The following is an 8,363-nucleotide window of genomic DNA, read 5'->3' as shown; positions in this document are numbered from 1 at the left end:
ACTAAAACACACTGGCGCGCCCGTAAAGCCTTTAAACAATGGCTATACGCTTTCAGGACTGACATCAACTGGATGGCCGCTTGGTGTACACTGATATGGGTTGTAATATTTCGTTCACCCGTACACTACACAGTACATAGGCCTTCTTCAACGACGACTGGCCAATGGTCAGGATATTAAACGCAGATGCGTATACCGTATACGGATTTGAATGCCAAAAAGCAGGAAAAACGACGAAAAACAAAGCAACCTATAACGTATCGGTAGGTATCGGGCAAGCGGGCAGTTGACTGGCTGGTGTTAGTGTCAAAACCGCAGCCGGAACGCACACATTGAAGCGACGCTGCATGCGGCTTTTGATCGGTCCAAAATAAGTGCAAAACGCATAATTTCGAAAACTGGCAACGTTCGGCGTACAACAATGCCGCCCAGCGACTGCGGATCTAAACGAGCCATTGGCGTTGTCTCTATAGGTTTGATTTGACTGCGTGGCGTATGGCAAATGAGCCGATAACAGGCAGACGGTGCAACTAAAGCGAAATGCTCGTGCGAACAGGCATAACAATGGCTTTGCAAGTTTTTGGAAGTTCAGTTGAGGAAACAAGGTGGAAAGGGAGTAGCTAGTTAAAGGTTACCTAACTGGCTAACTATTTTTTTTTTTTTTTTTGTATAAACTTTTGTACGCTGTTAGCAGCCAAAAAGTGGAAATTATTTACCAGAAATTGGCTCAAAATTCTGTTATAGCATAATAGCTCAATTTACATATTGCGAAGTGGCTCACAGATAATCGCAGGTTGTTTCATGAAAGCATGTGTGTTTAGTACAGCGATTCTAACATGTACGGGTCGATTATCCATCAAGCCTTTCTATGCGCGCCAGCATGGGAGCCGCTTTAAAACTGAAAGCTAAAATTACAACTCAAATTCACAAAAAGTCACTCAAATTTAAACTCAAAATCATATCCACACTAACTGAAATTTTAACTCAAACTCACAGCAGAAGAACATAGATCCAGCGTAAACCTAAACTCAATCTAAGAATCAGACTCGAACTCAAATTTAAGCTCAAAACCAAAGTCAATTCATGCTAGGACCTGGAAACTCAAATCCAAGCATACACTCAAACTTAAATTTAGGCTCAAGCCCAAACTCAAACTGAGATTTTAACTCAAACTCAAATCTCGTGCCTGGATTTACGTTAACTCATTGCTTCCGTCCGCCAGCCAGCCGGCCCGCTCTCCATATCATCTTCTGCACTAGTAGTTCATTAAATGCTCTCTTTTTTATTATATTTTTCCGTTGCATTTTTATTTGACTATCTGCACATTTGATAACCACTCCATATCAATCAAAATGCTATCAGGGCCACATATCAAAAGTGATTCGGCACAGCAACAGTGCCAATATTTCCTTAACAATTTTACCAATGAAATTCCCCCAACGAAGCAATAACTCTGCAGCTCGAAAGTGCTATGAAAATCCAAAATTCAACGCCAAACGAATAGCAGCAATGAATCGGTAAAGAGATTGAACCAAGAAAAAAAATAAATAAATACATAAGAGAAAGTCAGGCAAAAAAGTACCAAAAATATTATTTGCAGTTGTGGCTGTGTGTAAAAGCGAAAAATGAAAACCCGAAATGAAGGTTCACTGCCGAACGTCTAACCGCAATTAACAATCAAACGCAAACACAGGCAAGCATTTAACGCAAATCCCCAAATGTATGCTTCAATTTTATGTGTTTTTGATATGCGGCAGTGGTAGCAATCGAAACTAGAGGTTATATAAAGTAGAATTGAAAGAAAGCGGAATGAGAGAGGAGTGAAGTGAAATAAAGTGAAAAGAGGCAGCTAGAGCGAGGAAGTGGTTGGAAAAGCAAGGCTTTGAACAAAAATCCCAAGTGTGTGCTGGATTTCGGTAAGGATGATTGAATGGCAGTCAAGCTAGTGAATTTTAAAGCACTGAAGCCTTCTAACGTAAAAATGTGTGTTTTTTTTTTGTATGTATGCGCACCACTCAAGTGCTGGAATTACTTCATTTTCATTTACAACTCTTTCTGGCAAGCTATGATATAGCTGGAATTTATGGAATCAATCATTTGTTAGACTGTACGCTAAATTTTATTTATGTAGATAGTGGAAGCAGTTTGCTTGTAGGCTGGGCTGAGGGAGGCCGAATTTCTCGGCCATGCTTAAAAATTTCTCGCCATAGTACTATTTATTCAGTACGAAATTCTTTGCCATATAGTACCCATGATTAAAAATTCGCGATTCTCAATTATTTCATTTGGCATCGAGCTTCTCAAACAACCTACAAAATAATTTTTAGTATAATTTGCAAATAAGTATTTAGATCCCTGAATAGTGCAGGCTTTTGGACGTTAAACCTTTGATTTTCTTTTATACACATATTACTCTCCAACACGAACTCATTTAGTACATTTAGACGATCTACTGGTTCCGTATAAATTTATTTTGCATGCAAGCAACTGGCGAATTTAACATGGCTACATCCTAGGAAGTAGAAATTGTCCGCCGCTGCATTACCTTTTCCGTAGTTCAGATAAACTAATTAATTCGACGGGTGGGATCTAGTTCACTTTGCATCCAGTTTCTATAGTTCCGCACCTGGTCTAAAATAGACAGACGAATTAAGTGACATCATTTTTTCAAAGTTTTTTTTTTCGCCCCTCATTTTAACCAATTATTTCCTAAGAAATGTGTTTTCAATTTAGATACTTTTGGCTTTGTCTGAGTATGCAGCAGTGCTTGCTGTTATTAGTTACATTCCAGAAAGTCCGAAGATATTAGAATTTTAATACCTTTTTTTTTGTTTTACCAATTTATGAAAAAGCCTCCGTGAAGTCCGGAGTAAGACTATATCTGAATGAAAAAAACGCTATATAAAGTATAAAAGCCCCCCGTCTCATAGCTGTTTCCATAGTTCCGAACCAGTTCTGAATTGACAAAAAAAATATGAGCGACATTTTTTTCAAAATAAAAGAAGATAAAGATTTAATACGGAACTAGACATTTGTTTCCCTAGTTCGGAGTTTCCCTGCAGCGTATGTAGGTACATGCTTCACGAGCACTCTCATCTACAACCACCTCCATGCCATGCATCATCTCTGTTATGCGCCTCAGTGGCAATATCTCAATTCGCTGCCATTTTTACGGTCACACTGTGGCCTGACAGCTTTTGGCCAACCACCAAGCTCATCTTCGTTTAACTCTCTTTATCTTACTTCGTCAGTATCTTATTTTTGCGACCGCTTTATATAGTCGAGCAAAAGCATTGCGCAACCGGTCAACCATAAAAGTTGATGATGCCAACGGTGATACGGACGATAATGATATTACCGTTGATTCTATACGTTTTCATGCTTACACACTTTGAGCCGCGTCGATTTTTGCTACTTGACAGCTGAAATCAGCTACGAAGTATTTGCAAGTTGTTGCGTTGTGAGAGGTGTAAGGAGGGGGAAAAATAAGAAGCAAAAATAGAAATAGTGTATAAAGAAGAGAGAGAAAAGACAGCAAAATTATTGCATATTTTAGTGCGCTTATCCATTTCGTAGATGAGCAATTCCTGCCGGATTCATTCCACAATTTTATGAGCAGCGCTGAAGAAGCTTTTAGGCGCATTAAATTCATGAGGTTCTTTAATAAGCCTGTAGAGTAATATTTCTTGGTTAAATGCTTGTAAATAGCTGTTTAATCTCAAGTTTCGTATTTGTGACATATGTATGTATGAGATAATAGTTTTGTTCCTTCAACTTCAACTTTTCTAAATAAAAGTTTAAAAACCAAAAAGTACGGAAACACTTTAGGGATAAAAACTGTTAATTCTATCGCATACAGCTGTTTTTTTCATTGGGCGGTTTACTAAATTATAAGCAGGTATACAGGTGAATAAACAAAACTTCATAAATCTTCGTTTCGATTATTTTATTAAGGTGGAAATGCTAAACTTTCAATTTGCTTTGACAACGCAGAACAGCTGATGGTTTGGAACTGTATTAATATTTTAAAAGCAAAAAGTCTTCAAGTAAAATTTGGCAACTTCTGCCAAAGAAAGAACCTCATTTGTTCCCGTATTTGTCGTCTAGTTTTGCAGGGAACCAAGTACGGGAACACTTTGTGGTAAATTCGGACAAAAGCGTGCAACTTCTGGCGGTTAAGGGAATGCCTCTAATGAAAATAAAATAAAGTTTATATGTCATACATATTAAATGCATTTCGAAAAATTCAGAAGTGGAATAATTAAGACAAAAGGATTTTGGGAGTTAACGTGCTAGTTGCGAACGGTCCTGTATTGGCGAAATTGGTATCGGAAGCTTATAATAAAATCAAAATTGACTCGAATTGGCACACGCAGCTACTGCTTCCATGAAAAACCATTCGTTTCGGAATCAGCGAAACTTTGCGAATTATGCTCAAAAGGAGTATGTGAACAAAACAGAGTAAGATACTGATCTTAGCTACTACAATTTTTCCCGCCCTTTTGAAGACATAAATATCATTTAAGGCTGATTTTAACCACGTGAAATTCTGTTGCATAGTTGTATATGCTCAGAAGGACCACCTATTTTGGACCACCTACGGCGTAGCCTTCTCGGGATGCTCAATTCACTTTCCCGGGCTCTCAAATAAGTTGATTTCAGTAACGAGTCTCCTGTTATATCGCAAATGATCAGATACTAAAGCACTTATTACTAACCTTTGGTCAATTTTGCCCTGGGCCGAGCCGATTCTGTTTGCCCAGTAAAACAGGTTTTACTTATCCGTCAATAGCTCGAGCTACATATCTAATTCCCTGCCACGTCATCAATGTTACTTATCAATTTGTTAATAGTAATAACAATAGATGGGTGCTTACACATACATACGTTAGTGTTTTTGGCCGAGCTTCACCTCCGATTTTTGGCGTGCGCCTTGAAGAGAAAGGGCCTACAGTTTTACGATGACTCCGAACGGCTATTGTATTTTTATGGAAAGCTGTTTTTCATGTCGGAAATACACTCACAAGTTTGCCGAGGGGCGACCGCTATTAGAAAAAACCTTTTTAGTTTTTCATTTTATGATGTTGGGTTGAACTGAGCTTGACCCAAGGCCCTGCGGAATGGTAGCGCACACTGCTAACCACTACATCACAGCGGCTGGATTATGTCCTCGACACATAAATACAATCTTAAAGGAGGCGATACCTCTTTTTAAGGCAAACGTCCTCCAAATTTACCTTTTCAGCTTTCCTCAAGGTGGGATTGTTTTTACACTGGCCGCTAAACACTGTCTGACTCCCTGCTCCTAATTGCCTTAATAACGTTCTGCTCTTCTTGTTTTTCTCTACAACCGTTTGTCGGTTTGGGCCGAGGTAAAAAAAAACCTTGCCAATTGCTTCTGTTCCTTGCGTGGTTGTGCCGGTTGTACACCCCAAGTCCAGTTACTTCAATCAGTTCTTCTTGCAGCGGAATGATTTTCTACACACTGACATTATTAAATCGTATTAAATTTACAATACATCTTGCTTTCATGTATGTCCATATACATATACGTATGCCTGCGCCAGGGAGTGACCTCATGTCAATTGCCAAAACTGAATAATTTTTGAATTAAGCCAGCGTGCAATAGGTTGGTGCGCCAAAAAATAGTGTTAAATATTTATTTTCAATTGCGTGAATGGCATGCCAACTGTATACATAAATACATATGTATGGACAAACTTAGACGCACTACAAATATAGTCGTAAATATATGTGCGTGGAGTTATACATTTGTGTGCAGCCGTGGAGTATGCAACGCTTCGTTGCCTGCTTATTAAAATGGCCACACTTCAGCATTATTGCGCTGTTATCGCCTCGTTGAATTTGCAGCGACGACTGTAGACACACATGCATACATAATGCATGCATAAGTATGTATGACTGAGTGTAAATGAAACGTGCGGTAATAATGTGCAGCCGGTCATCATCAACATCATTCAAACCATGACCAACCGATTTGACTTCGTGTCCTTTGACATCACATGCCCAACAACATTTCTCGGGCATGCAGGTGCGGTATGAGCATGTGCGGCGCATTTATTGGTTAGCATTTCATTTATTTTTTATTTTTTTTTGTTTCAGCCATCAATCCGCACCATGTTCGTTCGCCATTCTCCACTATACCCTACTTTTTGCCTCGCTAATTGTTAATGAGATGTCGCGCACATAGTTGCGCCTGGAAGTATGCATCGTTCACACATGAAATTGCTGTTGGCTGGGCTATTTTGTGGTTACGCGACCAAGCCACCAAACTACCGCCCCAAATGTTGTACCAACCAGCCTGAGGTGCGGATTAGGGATGTTGCGAATGCGGATGTCTACAAGTATTTTTAAGAAATGATTTAGATAGGTAAATTAGAGGATTTGAGTAAATAAAAAATGGGAAAAGTTAGCATCCAGTGTTTAACAATGTTAATTATATTTAGTGCTTGAAATTAAAAATTGAAACATTATATTTAAGAAAAAGTAAATCTTCTTCTTGTAAAAGCTCCGCGTTGATTATTGCGAATGCGAAACGAATACGAATATTGAAATTAATGCGTAAGCTCCGCGGTTGTGAATGCTCATGCGAATATTCGCAACAACCCTGATGCGGATGATCACTCCTCGCTCGACTCATTAATATTTTTCATCTTTTTGGCGCTTAAGCGGTTTTTGTTTTGTTTTTGTTATCGTTTCTGTTTTTGTTGCCGTCTGTTGCCCGCCGCCACCGCTGCAATATGGTCGGTCAGTCGGCTGACTGCGCTCATTAAAATACATGAACGAAATATTTTTGGTTTGCCTTTGAAATGCCATTTTGAATTTCAGCTCGACTGCGCGCCACCAACTCAAACACATACATATGTACATAGCTGTAATGCAGCTGTGTGTGATTACATATATGTATAGCAAAAGTTGGTTACGGATTTTTTTTTACATACTACATACATACCCACTAGAACTTGAAGGGAGATCTCCCAATGTGAGGAATAACAGAGTACTCCCTTTGATGGTTCAGCTCTGATAAGTCAAGGCATTTGAATTTCTCAATCAATGTTGTAGAGGCGAGTGAAGTCGGCTTGAATTGTTTACTCTTCCTATGTACTTTTATGCTCCAATTTGTTGTTGCAGTGAATAAGTTAGCTGTTATTATTTTTATTGTAACTTAAATTAATCTAAGTGTGCATACAACCAGTCCGATTGAAGGTCTTCGACTATTGTTTCCCCTAAAACGTATACTTACATACGATCCTGTAATTATCGGCTTAAATTTTTGGGGTTTGGTTTTTCGTAAGTATTTTTATTTTTTTTTTATTTTATTTACCCTTCCTTTCACTTTCACTGTCCGTTTTGAAAACCTTTTTCCCTTACTGACCGTACTATAGTGGAAACAATTGCGAGGTCTGCCCTTTCGCTGGACATATCGCACACCGTCTTCCAAAGAGTCAAAACTCAAAATTTGGCATTTTTGAAATTATGCGCTAAAAATGTACACAGAGCTTTTATTTACCTTTACCGATGTATGTACAACCTGGAAAATCCACCATAGACCAGGTATGCACAATACGCCAAATCTTGGAAAAGACCCGCGAGAAAAGGATCGACACTCACCACCTATTTGCCGACTTTAAAGCCGACAGCACTAAAAGGAGTTGCCTATACGCCGCTATGTCTGAATTTGGCATCCCCTCAAAACTTATACGGCTGTGTAAAATGACGTTGAGCAATACCACCAGCTCCGTCAGAATTGGGAAAGACCTCTCCGAGCCGTTCGCCACAAAACGGGGTTTCAGACAGGGCGACTCCCTTTCATGTGACTTCTTTAATCTGATGTTGGAGAAGATAATAAGAGCTGCAGAACTGAACCGCTCAGGAACAATTTACTACAAGAGCGTGCAATTGCTGGCTTATGCCGATGACATCGACATCATCGGTAACAAAAACCGCGAAGTCTGTTCTGCCTTTTCCAAGTTGGATAGGGAAGCAAAGCGCATGGGTCTGGTGGTAAACGAGGACAAGACGAAGTATCTCCTGTCATCAAACAAACAGTCAGCACATTCGCGCCTTGGCACCCACGTCACTGTTGACAGTTACAATTTCGAGAAAGTAGAGAATTTCGTTTACTTGGGAACCAGCATTAACACCGATAATAATGTCAGCATTGAAATCCAACGTAGAATCACTCTTGCCAACAAGTGCTACTTTGGACTGAGTAGGCAATTCAGGAGTAAAGTCCTCTCTCGACGTACGAAAACCACGCTCTATAAGTCACTCATCATGCCCGTGCTGGTATATGGCGCAGAAGCATGGACAATGACAACATCCGATGAGGCGGCTCTTGG

Source organism: Rhagoletis pomonella, unplaced genomic scaffold (assembly GCF_013731165.1).
Source record: "Rhagoletis pomonella isolate Grant_MI unplaced genomic scaffold, Rhpom_1.0 Rhpom_scaffold_00005, whole genome shotgun sequence".
NCBI classification, from domain to species: Eukaryota; Metazoa; Arthropoda; class Insecta; order Diptera; family Tephritidae; genus Rhagoletis; species Rhagoletis pomonella.
This window is presented reverse-complemented; position numbering follows the sequence as displayed.